At 46.3% G+C, this 14,231-nt stretch overlaps 1 long non-coding RNA gene across 2 annotated transcripts in view; it reads right to left on the bottom strand.

The window, feature by feature from the left end:
- Positions 1-4,278: 4,278 nt before the first annotated feature.
- LOC120964921 (uncharacterized) overlaps positions 4,279-14,231 on the bottom strand; it is a 34,607-nt gene continuing 24,654 nt past the window's right edge. The window contains exons 6-7 of one of the 2 annotated variants that reach the window (XR_012186873.1): positions 5,638-6,811; positions 4,279-5,061 (exon numbers count right to left, since the gene is read on the bottom strand). This is a non-coding gene — a long non-coding RNA (uncharacterized lncRNA). Of the gene's footprint in view, positions 6,812-14,231 lie in introns of both variants that reach the window. The other variant, XR_006664093.2, reaches the window with a different exon arrangement.

Raw genomic sequence — 14,231 nt, 5'->3', positions numbered from 1 at the left:
GGAGAAACGCCGCGATGCGCTGGTACCAAGCGCATGGAGCCTGCTTGCGTCCGTACAAGGACCGCGAAAGCAGGCACACGTGGTCGGGAAGCGCCGGGTCAACAAACCCGGTGGGCTGCTAGCAGAAGACCTGCTCCTCGAGGTGACCATGGAGGAAGGCATTAGAGACGTCCATCTGGTGCACCGGCCAAGCACGGGAGACCGCAAGGTGGAGAACCGTGCGTATCGTGTCGGGCTTGACGACCGGAGCGAAGGTGTCGATGAAGTCGATGCCAGCACGCTGTCGGAAGCCACGAACGACCCAACGCGCTTTGTAGCGATCAAGGGTACCATCAGGACGGAGCTTGTGTTTAAAGACCCACTTCCCGGTAATCACATTGACGTGCCGGGGACGGGGAACAAGCTGCCACGTCCGGTTGCGCAACAGGGTGTCAAACTCCTCTTGCATCGCAACCATCCAGAGCGGGTCACGAAGAGCGGCTCGAGTGGAGGACGTCAACGGCGACGGCTCAGAGGTGGACGCCGCATGGACGTAGTCATACGAGGTGTAGCGCGAGCTCGGGCGAAAAACGCCCGTACGGGCGCGGGTGACCGGACCGGCCACAGGCGCCAGGGGGGCCGCGGGCACCAGGGGCGCCGAGGGGGCCGGGGGCGCCGAGGGGGCCGGGGGCGCCGCGGGCGCTGAGGGGGCCGCGGGGGCCGGGGGCGCCGCAGGCGCCAACGTCAGGGGCGCCGGGGGCGCCAGCGCCGCGGCTGCAGGAGGCGCCGCATGCGGGAGGAGGGGGGCGCCACAAAGCCAGGGGCAGGCCAAGAGAGGCGCGCGAGCGCCCTGGGAGAGGCTTCGAGGAGCCCACGTCACCGGTGGCGGGAGGAACAGCCGGGGGTACCTGGTGAAACGGAAACACATGCTCATCAAATTAAACGTGCTGGGTAGTGAACGCAAGGTGGGAGACGGGATCATAGCACCGATATCCCTTGGAGTTAGAGGGGTAGCCGATGAAGATGCAAGCGACAGATCGAGGTGCATGCTTGTGAGAAGCAGTGTCGGCAATGCTGGGATAGCAAAGGCACCCAAAATACGCAAGTCATCATAAGACGGGGGTGTACCAAAGAGAAGGTGGTGAGGTGCATAGTTCCATAATGGGCGGCAGGGTCTAATGTTAAGAAGAAGTGATGCAGTGGCGAGTGCGTCCGGCCAGAAATGAGGTGGCACGTTGGCATGAAACAGGAGCGTGCGAACGTAGTCATTCAGAGTGCGAAGGACGCGTTCGGCTCGACCGTTTTGCTGTGAAGTGTACGGGCATGTGAGGCGGAAAACTGTACCGTGATGCGACAAAAAAGTGCGGAAAGCGAGGTTGTCGAACTCTTTTCCATTGTCCGTTTGAAGCGCAAGGATGGGACGCCCAAACTGCGTGCGGACATAGGAGTAAAAAGCCGTCAAGGTGGAGAGTGCATCCGACTTTCTGTGCAAAGGAAAAGTCCACACATAATGAGAATAATCATCAAAAATGACTAGATAATATAAATAGCCCGAGTTACTGGGAACTGGAGAAGTCCACACATCGCTATGAATCAACTGAAAGGAAAAGACGCAATGGTGGTGGAATTATTAAACGACAGACGAACATGTTTGCCGACTCGACAAGCATGACAAGTGTGATCCTAGATCTTATTGCAACTGAAACTGAAACTCCTAAGAATATGACGAAGTGTGACGGGGTTGGGATGACCCAAGCGAGCGTGCCAGAGATCGACTCCAGCGGAGAGAGCAACCGGTGCGGTGGTGGTGGATGAAGGCGAGTGCACCGGATAGAGCTCGTCAGGGCTATCACATCGGTGAAGTACCATCCTGGTTCGAGCGTCTTTGACACAAAAATCAAGCTCGTCAAATTCAAAGGTAACAAGATTTTCACGAGTGAAACAACGAACAGAAATGAGATTCTTAATAAGATGAGGTGACACAAGTATGTTAGACAAAGATAATGGAGTAGAATTAGAAGGAAAAGAAGTGTGCCCAATGTGTGTGATAGGAAGTGTGGAACCGTCGCCGACAATGATGCGGCGGTCGGTGAAGACAGGAGTGAAGGAGGCAAGGATATCAGGATGAGCAAACATATGAGTCGTAGCACCGGTGTCCATGTACCAATCACCACCTCCAGTGTAGTTATTCGGTGTAGGAGCGACATGCAGTACGGGGAGGAGCACCGGATCCCTGGGCGCCGGCGGCAGCGCTGGCGAGGGGGACGGAGACGCCATGGGGAGGCCGTAGCCGCCGCTCGGTTGCGGCGGTGGATACTCTCCATACGGTATGGGTAGCAGCCGCGGCTGCGACTGCGGTGCAGAGTAGGCTGGATGGCCCGCCAGAAAAACCTACTGGCCCGATGACAACCCCACCAGTACCCGGGAGAACTGTACACGGGTGGAGCCCCGTACGTAGGATTCCCGTACGTGGGAGCGGGCGCGTCAAACGCCCCACGCAATAGCAACGAGTCGACGGGCAGAGGCGGCGCCGGCAGCGGTGCGACGACGGACTGGCCGGAGAGTGCCGGCAGTGGCGGTGCCGAGCCGTAGGATGCCGGCGGCGGAGCTGCGCCAGAGGGCCCGTAGCAGGACTGGCCGGAGAGCGCCAGCGGCGGCGGGACCGCGCCGTAGAACACTGGCGGCGGAGCTACACCAGAGGGCGCCGTCAGCGGGATGGCAGAGGCGGCGGCGGATGGGCCAGTGGACGCCATCGGGCGGCTAGCGGCTGACGGCAGGCCCGGGTCGGGCGACTCGGGTGTGGCGGCGGCAGGATCGGGCGTGGAGACGGCTAGCGGGCAGGAGTTTGCTGGCGCCTGGGTTGCACTAGCGACGCGAGAGTTGGCGAGGCGGGTTGGCGATGCGAGCGGCGGGAAGCGGCTGGGCGATCGCAGCGGCGTGGCGATGGCAACAGGCTAGCGACGCGGGGCTAGCTACTCCTGATCAAATCTTCCTTTCACGTGTACTAGTACTTTGAACGTAGGAGCACTTCTAGCCTGGATTGAACTAATCAATCAAACTAGCTCTCGTACACAGCAGCACACAAGAATCGATCTGGATCACCACAAGCACGTATCGTCCGTAGTATCGACGCGGGAGGCAGCAGGCTAGCGATCGTCGGGTTGGGATCGGGAGGCTGCGGCGGCTGCAGAGGGATACATCGGCGGCGGGAACGGGGGCGGCTGGATCGCGCGCGATAGGAAGAGGCGGGAGCGGCGGCCGGCGCGGAGAGCGCGCGAACGGCAACGGCCGGGTGGTAGCGGCAGGACGGAAGGCTAAGCGGCGGCCGGCGCGGAGGGCGCGCGAACGGCGGCGGCTAGGTGGCAGCGGCGCGGAGGAGACGCGCGGCGGCGGCGGCGGAACGCTAGAGTTAGAACCCGGAAACTGATACCATGTTGGATGTAATGATTGTTCGATGTATTGCTCTTTGTGCATAGGCACGTATATATATGATGTATAAAGATGGGCCATAGACTTTAACTATACAAGAAACTAGGAGGCGGACCCAATACATAATATGCACATAACACATATACTCAACAGTGGACAATGCATTAACAGCAACCTTCCATGCATGCATTCTCATTTTGTGCAGTACATTTGCCATCCAAACCAGGTTCCAGCGGGAACGATCTCCATTGGGATTCGAACTACTCGCGCCTGCATTATGTTATTGTACATGCTCCTGTACTGATAGGCCCTCTTTACAGAGAACTGACCAAACTTGCCCGGGAACCAAGAAATAAAATCATCCTGCTGGCTCGGTGAGGTACGTATACCTCAGATAATATGGACATCAGCCGGCATAAAGTGAGCATTAAGCAAATCCATGTTCCAAGTCCCGTTGTGGCCTAGGAAATCAGAAACTTTGTTAAGCCTGCAGCGGCCTTTATCAGAAACTAGATCAGAAACGCGCCTTGGCGCGAGGGTGCCGGTCACTAACGCTGTGGCCAAGTAGTGAATGCTCAATTTAGTAGGAAATCAAGTTTAGCGTACGTATTCAAATAGGATATAACAAAATAAAAGGAAGATGAAACATTCACATGTAATTGGAGCAAAGCACCGTTAAGTTCAACATCGTCATGAAACTATAAGGCAACGTATAGTTCTGGGTGTTGCAAAAATTATCATTTAGCTCACACAAATTTAGAAGCATTTCAAGGCTTTGCTGGATTAGAAAGATTACATGCTTTCTTTTATCTGATATTTTTTCATTCAAAACAATCATCCATGATCCAAAACTTGTAAATAACATCCAGGTTCTTCGCCCATGCAAATGATTGCATATCAAAATATTTTCTGTCAAGTGATGATCAGTGATTTTTTTACATAATAGGAATTAATAAACAATGAACTAAACCTGCTCGAATGCTAAGATGTTTCTAACACCATCAGGTTAGAAAAGGATAATGTAATCATTTTTAAACACATCATGATGGCTCCATGTCCAGGTAAATCTTTGTGGCAGCAACAATATAGTAGAGGCAACAGAAAATAAAATAAAAAGGTTGTTCCTCCGTTGATGTTCGTCATGGTGCCGAGGAACATTTCCATCCCGAGAAAGACATCACAAACGAACGTTAGTTAGCAATGGAACATAAATGTATTGAATACAGGATGAGGCTTAGAATGATCAGTTGACTGGAAAAAATGCATAGAGTCATTGTGTCATTCATATATGGAGGAAACATTGTTCGTTTATTTTGAAAGATGTATCGACAATAAATAGAGACTGGCTCAAGAAGTCTGAGCCGTTGCCTAAAGTGTTGTGTCAAGAAAATGACTAACCGATACTGCATATGTTGAAAGCAAGAGCCAAAAGACCGTGGTCAAATATTGAATTATATTATGATCAAGTAAATGCTACATGTTCCACATAGCAAATAGGTCCAATTATTAAAAAAAATAACAAAGCATACATAATGTGGCGAAGAACCTGAAACAATTACAATTTTAAACTTCTATACAGGTGCTTAAGAAACCTTGGCTGAAGATTTTGTGTCGAGGAAACACTTCAATTTGTTCCAGATCAACTTGAACACACTGCCCACATACACCACAAAAATATGATGCAAGGTCTGCAATTTTAAATTAAAATTATTACTGCACTACACCATAATACTTCTTTTAAACTATTGTCATTTTCTGAACCTATCACTTCCTCATATAATAATAATGGTAAAATCATATAATTATATTTCTCTACATTAGTAATCTAACACCAAGAAAATAAATAAGCAACCATAATCATTTGTCCAAACCACCATTGCTCTTATAATTTTGTAGAAAAGGGCGAAGTTCAGTTCAGGAACAGAAATAAGAAAGATAACAAGATATACTAAAATATAGGAATTTAACTGTTTGTCAAATCAGGGAGTTATGTGCTACTATCAAATCTTGAGTTTCACACGAGTGAGACACAGCATGGCTAAGCATTCAAAAGGAAATAACAAAAAAATCATTAGATGAACAAAAAATAATGTATCACTTGATCTATTTCTAGAGCAGCACATAATATTAGCAATGCTAGCTAGCTGCACAAATCCGTGACCAACCTAATCATGTGTCTGCAAGTGACAATTAATAGCAAGCCGAAAAAATGAAAATTTGTTTCTTTACCTGCAACACATAATCGCTCCAACACATTTCCATTTCAGTAGTTGCCCGGCCCAAGCACAAGATCCAAAGTGGTATAGTAGCTCAAAACTCGACGCATCAAGTTTGGCAAAAAGGATTAGAACAGAAGCCACACGGTCTGATAAATCAGAATTAGAGCAAGTCATTTATATAGAAAGCAACACACTACTGATGTCTTTCATAATAATTAGATCTCGCTGCTCAGAAAAGGATAGGAAACAGTGGGTTTTTCCCTAAGTCAATTGTACAGAAAGAGACTGAAGGCTGAGCAGTGCATTAGAGGGTAGCCATGCAGTATCCCAGACAGAAGTACATAAATAAGTACATGCACAGGACAACATAAATAAGTGGTTGAAATATATAAGCAACAAAAGAAAGTACATGCACAGGACAACAGACCAATTCCAATTGGATTTCTTGCACAAATAAAGATGCAGAATACAAAGCCTTTTGAAAAGCAAGTTCATAACTTTCAGCAAACCTTGATAGGTGGCCACCCAATAATAACTTAAAAGTTTGACATCATATTCTGCTTGGTTTCTTTATAATTCTTTTCAACATGAGAATGAAAGAAACTCATTTCCTTGTGAAATCTCAGACGTTAATGGATACCCAATGGAGTCAATTCCAGAGATACGGTCTGTCACTTTTTCTTGTTACGCTGGTCCCTGTAAGAATACTGCAATGCTTTTTCTACGTGCTCACTGGCTATGCTTATGCAGTTTTTAGCCCTTCCTCTGGATCCCTTAGGTAACTTAAAAGGTTTCCCCTTGTTCATTTTGAGATATTGACTTGCACAATATTTCCTCCCTATATTTGCAGCATCAAAGTAAAAAAATGGAACAAATTATGAATTACTATAGTGAGTTACAATTTCAGTACACACACACATACGCAAGACATTTATTCCCTGAGTAGGGAATGCATATGAATGAAAAGTACTTAAAGCTAGTTATTTTCAGTTTAGGCTTCTCCTGGGCTGCATGCAATCAGAGGAATCGAATTCGGTGGCAAGAGAAAAGAATCACAAGAAATAAGTGTGGCTTGAGGCACCAACCTTTCGTGCGACGGTGTCCCCTCCGATGCCCCCGTTGAAGGCTCGACATTGGGTAGAAGGCGATAGTAGTTATTAGGTCAGACTTGTCTTGAACTTATTCTGTAAAAAAAACAGTGCAGCTTTACATCACTGAATACACGAAAAGTACACATGGTGCAGCTTTACATCACTGATTCAACAGCTCATGCATTCAAACACATACTGCTAAGAAACATCCTTACATACCATATTGGGCAAATGAGAATATTAAGTATGATGGCAACTAATTATAATTCAGCCACTAAACCTTAAAATGATATTAACTACACATGTGTCCCTTGGGTTTCTTGCTTCGCTCATGAAGAATACACTGAAGCATGATTTAGCCACACATGTATCCCTTGATATGCATTGCCCGGCCCAAGCGCAAGATCCAAAATAGTATTGTAGCTCACATCTCGACATATCAAATTTTGCAAAAAGGAATAGGCCAAAAGTCACGCAGTTTGATAGATAAGAATTAGAGCAAGTCATTTATATAGAAAACAACATGCCCCACAGGTCTTCCATAATAATTAGATCAAGTCATGTGTATAGATAGAGACCGGAGGCTTGAGTAATGCATTAGAGAGTAGCACTAGTAGAAAAAGGGCCTATTGTCCCGGTTGGTAAGGGCCTTTTGTCCCGGTTTTTGAACCGGGACTAAAGGGTCGTTACTAATGCCCTAACCCTTTAGTCCCGGTTCTTACACGAACCGGGACAGATGGGCCTCCACGTGGCCGGTGCGGCGAGCCCGGGCAGGAGGGCCTTTGGTCCCGGTTGGTGGCACTAACCGGGACCAATAGGCATCCACGCGTCAGCATTTCAGTGGCTGGGGTTTTTATTTTATTTTTGAAAGGGGGGGGGGGGGGGGGTTGGGGGTTTTGGGGGGTCAATATAGGTGTTTCATATATTGTGTTAGCTAGCTAATTAATAGAGAGAAGTGTCCTCTCTTATCTCCGTGCTTGGTCGACGCTACGTACTATATACGTATGGAGAGGACTAGACACGCTAGCTAGTAATCAAATGAAGGAAACAGAAGATCGTCATGAACATATGCATACAGAGAGAAGTGATATCGACCACCTCTCCTTCTCCGAGAGATTGGTCAAACAACAAGTTCTCGTATATCTATCTGACACTACCGGCTACATATATACAATAATTATCTCTTACAATATAATCTCCTAATTAAATTGTAAGAACACAGGGTCCACATAGTATTCTTCGTTTTCAGCGATCACGTGGTCAAGGAAGAATGCCGCCAATTCCTCTTGAATTGCTCGCATACGATCCGGTGCTAGGAGTTCATCCCACTTCCGAAACATCTAATTTGAAGAAGGGGGTCAATACATATATATATGAATAAATAAAAATCAACACAAATGATGGTAATAAAAAAATTGTGAATATTATTGCTTATGCACTTCATATTGTTCGTCAGAGTAGCCCCGCTCACAGGTCGTGTAGCGGATGGACTCGCAAACGTAGTATCCACAGTAATTATTCCCGGGTTCCTGCCACAACCAATTTACAAGAAATAGAGGTCAATCAAACTGATAAGCAAGCATGCTAAATGGTATTGATGAAACTAGCGCTTGAATCACTAGGAGATGCGCGGAACATGCTACTATAGTACTTACTTTTGGGTGGTTAAATTGCAGCTTCTTCGGCAGTCCCGGAGCTTTTTTGGTGAATTTTCTCCCAACCCTGCCAGACAAAGAAAACAATTACTTGATATCAGGAAATGAACAAAGTTGCTGATATGGTGGATAATGATCGATTTAACTTACTTCTCGAGCATTTGAGTCATGTCCGCATAGTCCTGGGGATCTTTTCGTCTCGAGTCTAAGACGGTTACTACTCCCTGCTCAAGCTTAATCTCTAGGAGAATACAGTGGAAGCTGCGCACGCATGCATAAGTCATCAATTACATTACTATAACCTGGACTAATAAGGGAAACCGAATATGCACAAGACAGTAATACTCACTTGAAGTTGTAAGGAAAGAGTATTATATCTTTGTTTTCATTTATTACCAACGATCGTAGCAAGTTGGCCTCGGTATTTTCGGCATGATATTTAACCTCAGTTGCATCTATGAGATTTGTGTTAATGAACCCAATATCACCGATTTGTCTTTTCTTCAATTCGGCGATCTTCAATCTGCATAATATAGTGAGGGTAATTATAAATACATGCAATGAAAGAGCTGACCTATATAGAGAGACTTAATAACAGAAGTAGTACTACTTACAGACAGTAGCAAGTGACCGTTGATTTATCGAGGGCCTTTTGATTGAAAAACTCGAAGAACTCCTCAAATGGAACATTCAACAGTTCAATTCCAACGAGGTCATGCTCCGGTTTAACTCTCAGCGTCAAAGTATCCCTCCCCCCAGACTCTCTGCAGGTTTTCATGTACCAATCATGTAATCTTCGCATCATCGTTGTTAGAGATCTTTCATCTTTGACGAGAGGCTTCCCGTAATGGTATTTGTGTTCGTCCACCTCCAAGATATCATATTGTACATCGTCGGGCAGGTAATCTCCAAGATTGCTATAAACGGGCACCATCCTCGGATCATTAGCGACGATGTCGCTAGACACCTTGAGCGGGGGGCACGATTGGTTCGCTTGTTCGCCGAGCTGGGCAATTTTTGTTGGGGATCGTAGCAGAATTTTAAAATTTTCTATGCATCACCAAGATCCATCTATGGAGTGTACTAGCAATGAGGGGAAAGGAGTGCATCTACATACCCTTGTAGATCGCGAGCGGAAGTGTTCCAATGAACGGGTTGATGGAGTCGTACTCGCCGTGATCCAAATCACCGATGACCGAGTGCCGAACGGACGGCACCTCCGCGTTCAACACACGTACGGAGCAGCGACGTCTCCTCCTTCTTGATCCAGCAAGGGGGAAGGAGAGGTTGATGGAGATCCAGCAGCACGACGGCGTGGTGGTGGAAGTAGCGGGGATCTCGGCAGGGCTTCGCCAAGCTTCTGCGAGAGGGAGAGGTGTTGCAGGGGGAGAGGGAGGCACCAGGGGCTGTCATGCTGCTGCCCTCCCTCCCCCCCACTATATATAGGCCCCCTGGGGGGGCGCTGGCCCTAGATCCCATCTACAAGGGGGGGCGGCGGCCAGGGGGGAAACTTGCCCCCCAAGTCAGGTGGGGCGCCCCCACCCCTAGGGTTTCCAACCCTAGGCGCAGGGGGAGGCCCATGGGGGCGCCCCAGCCCACTAGGGGCTGGTTCCCTTCCCACTTCAGCCCATGGGGCCCTCCGGGATAGGTGGCCCCACCCGGTGGACCCCCGGGACCCTTCCGGTGGTCCCGGTACAATACCGGTGACCCCCGAAACTTTCCCGGTGGCCGAAACATGACTTCCTATATATAATTCTTCACCTCCGGACCATTCCGGAACTCCTCGTGACGTCCGGGATCTCATCCGGGACTCCGAACAACTTTCGGGTTTCCGCATACTAATATCTCTACAACCCTAGCGTCACCGAACCTTAAGTGTGTAGACCCTACGGGTTCGGGAGACATGCAGACATGACCGAGACGCCTCTCTGGTCAATAACCAACAGCGGGATCTGGATACCCATGTTGGCTCCCACATGTTTCACGATGATCTCATCGGATGAACCACGATGTCGAGGATTCAATCAATCCCGTATACAATTCCCTTTGTCAATCGGTACGTTACTTGCCCGAGATTCGATCGTCGGTATCCCAATACCTTGTTCAATCTCGTTACCGGCAAGTCACTTTACTCGTACCGTAATGCATGATCCCGTGGCTAACTCCTTAGTCACATTGAGCTCATTATGATGATGCATTACCGAGTGGGCCCAGAGATACCTCTCCGTCATACGGAGTGACAAATCCCAGTCTCGATCCGTGCCAACCCAACAGACACTTTCGGAGATACCTGTAGTGCACCTTTATAGTCACCCAGTTACGTTGTGACGTTTGGTACACCCAAAGCACTCCTACGGTATCCGGGAGTTGCACGATCTCATGGTCTAAGGAAATGATACTTGAGATTGGAAAAGCTTTAGCAAACGAACTACACGATCTTTTGTGCTATGCTTAGGATTGGGTCTTGTCCATCACATCATTCTCCTAATGATGTGATCCCGTTATCAACGACATCCAATGTCCATGGTCAGGAAACCGTAACCATCTATTGATCAACGAGCTAGTCAACTAGAGGCTTACTAGGGACATGGTGTTGTCTATGTATCCACACATGTATCTGAGCTTCCTATCAATACAATTCTAGCATGGATAATAAACGATTATCATGAACAAGGAAATATAATAATAACCAATTTATTATTGCCTCTAGGGCATATTTCCAACAGTCTCCCACTTGCACTAGAGTCAATAATCTAGTTCACATCACCATGTGATTAACACTCACAGGTCACATCACCATGTGACCAACATCCAAAGAGTTTACTAGAGTCAACAATCTAGTTCACATAACTATGTGATTACCACTCAATGAGTTCTGGTTTGATCATGTTATGCTTGTGAGAGAGGTTATTAGTCAACGGGTCTGAACCTTTCAGATCCGTGTGTGCTTTACGAATATCTATGTCATCTTGTGGATGCTACCACGCGCTACTTGGAGCCATTTCAAATAACTGCTCTACTATACGAATCCGGTTTACTACTCAGAGTCATCCGGATTAGTGTCAAAGTTCGCATCGACGTAACCCTTTACGACGAACTCCTTTTCACCTCCATAATCGAGAAAATTCCTTAGTCCACTAGATACTAAGGATAAGTTCGACCGCTGTCATGTGATCCATTCCCGGATCACTATTGTACCCCTTGACCAACTCATGGCAAGGCACACTACATGTGCGGTACATAGCATAGCATACTGTAGAGCCTACGTCTAAAGCATAGGGGACGACCTTCGTCCTTTCTCTCTCTTCTGCTGTGGTCAGGTCTTGAGTCTTACTCAATACTCACACCTTGTAACACAGCCAAGAACTCATTCTTTGCTGATCTATTTTGAACTCTTTCAAAATCATGTCAAGGTGTGCGTTCTTTGAAAGTATCATCAGGCGTATTGATCTATCTCTATAGATCTTGATGCCCAATATGTAAGCAGCTTTATCCAGGTCTTCCTTTGAAAAACTCCTTTCAAACAACCCTTTATGCTTTCCAGAAATTTTACATCATTTCGGATCAACAATATGTCATTCACATATACTTATCAGAAATGTTGTAGCGCTCCCACTCACTTTATTGTAAATACAAGTTTCTAACAAACTTTGTATAAACCCAAAAACTTTGATCACTCCATCAAAGCGTATATTCTGACTCCGAGATGCTTGTTGTAGTCCATGGAAGGATCGCTGGAGCTAGCATACCTTTTAGCATCCTTAGGATCGACAAAACCTTTCTGATTGTATCACATACAACCTTTCCTTACGAAAACTGGTAAGGAAACTTGTTTTTGACATCCATCTGCCAGATTTCATAAATGCAGCTAATGCTATCATGATTCCGACGGACTTAAGCATCGCTACAGATGAGAGAATCTCATCGTAGTCAACTCCTTGAACTTGTGAAAACACTCTTTGCCACAAGTCGAGCTTCATAGACGGTAATCTTACCGTCCACGTCCGTCTTCTTCTTAAAGATCCATTTATCTTAATGGCTTGCCGATCATCGGGCAAGTTCACCAAAGTCCATGCTTTGTTCTGATATGTGGATCCTATCTCGGATTTCATGGCTTCTAACCATTTGTCGGAATATGGGCCCACCATCGCTTCTCCATAGCTCGTAGGTTCATTGTTGTCTAACAACATGATATCTAAGACAGGATTACCGTACCACTCAGGAGTAGTACATATCCTTGTCGACCTACGAGGTTTGGTAGTGACTTGATCCGAAGTTTCATGATCACTATCATAAGCTTCCACTTCAATTGGTGTAGGTGCCACAGGAACAACTTCCTGTGCCCTGCTACACACTAGTTGAAGTGACGGTTCAATAACCTTATCAAGTCTCCACCATCCTCCCACTCAATTCTTTCGAAGAAACTTTTCCTCGAGAAAGGACTCGTTTCTAGAAACAATCACTTTTGCTTCCAGATCTGAAATAGGAGGTATACCCAACTGTTTTGGGTATTCTATGAAGATGCATTTATCCGCTTTGGGTTCGAGCTTATCAGCCTAAAACCTTTTCACATAAGCGTCGCAGCCCCAAACTTTTAAGAAACGACAACTTAGGTTTCTCTAAACGGTGTCGTCTCAACGGAATTGTGTGGTGCCCCTTTTAAAGTGAATGCGGTTATCTCTAATGCCTAACCCATAAACGATAGTTGTAATTTGATAAGAGACATCATGGTATGCACCATATCCAATAGGGTGCAGTTATGATGTCCGGACACACCATCACACTGTGGTGTTCCAGGCGGTATTAATTGTGAAACACTTTCCACAATGTCTTAATTGTGTGTCAAACTCGTAACTCAGATATCTCTATGATCATATCATAGACATTTTATCCTCTTGTCACGACGATCTTCAACTTCACTCTGAAATTACTTGAACCTTTCAATAATTCAGACTTGTGTTTCATCAAGTAAATATTCTCAGCATCTACTCAAATCATCTGTGAAGTAAGAACATATCGATATGCACTGCGTGCCTCAGCACTCATTGGACTGCACACATCAAATGTATTACTTCCAACAAGTTGCTCTCTTGTTCCATCTTACTGAAAACGAGGCCTTTCAGTCATCTTGCCCATGTGGTATGATTTGCATGTCTCAAGTGATTCAAAATCAAGTGAGTCCAAACGATCCATCTGCATGGAGTTTCTTCATGCATATATACCAATAGACATGGTTCTCATGTCTCAATCTTTTCAAAAACGAGTGAGTCCAAAGATCCATCTACATGGAGCTTCTTCATGCATTCTATACCAATATGACTCAAATGGCAGTGCCACAAGTATGTGGTACTATCATTACTATTTTATATCTTTTTGGCACGAACATGTGTATCACTACGATCGAGATTTATTTTAGGTGCAAGACCATTGAAGGTTTTATTCAAATAAACAGAGTAACCATTATTCTCCTTAAATGAATAACCGTATTGCGATAAACATAATCCAATCATGTTTATGCAAACGCCAAACGCCAAATAACAATTATTTAGGTTTAACACCAATCTCGATGGTAGAGGGAGCATGCGATGCTTGATCACATCAACCTTGGAAACACTTCCAACACATATCGTCATCTCACCTTTAGCTAGTCTCCGTTTATTCCGCAGCTTTTATTTCGAGTTACTAACACTTAGCAACCGAACCGGTATCTAATACCCTGGTGCTGCTAGGAGTACTAGTAAAGTACACATTCATTTAATGTATATCCAATATACTTCTGTCGACCTTGCCTGCCTTCTCATCTACCAAGAATCTAGGGTAGTTCTGCTTCAGTGACCGTTCCCCTCATTACAGGAGCA

The sequence above is a fragment of the Aegilops tauschii genome, chromosome 1 (genome assembly GCF_002575655.3).
Source record: "Aegilops tauschii subsp. strangulata cultivar AL8/78 chromosome 1, Aet v6.0, whole genome shotgun sequence".
Lineage (NCBI taxonomy): Eukaryota > Viridiplantae > Streptophyta > Magnoliopsida > Poales > Poaceae > Aegilops > Aegilops tauschii.
The sequence above is the reverse complement of the archived record's forward strand: the minus strand, read 5'-3'. Positions and strand labels throughout refer to the sequence as shown.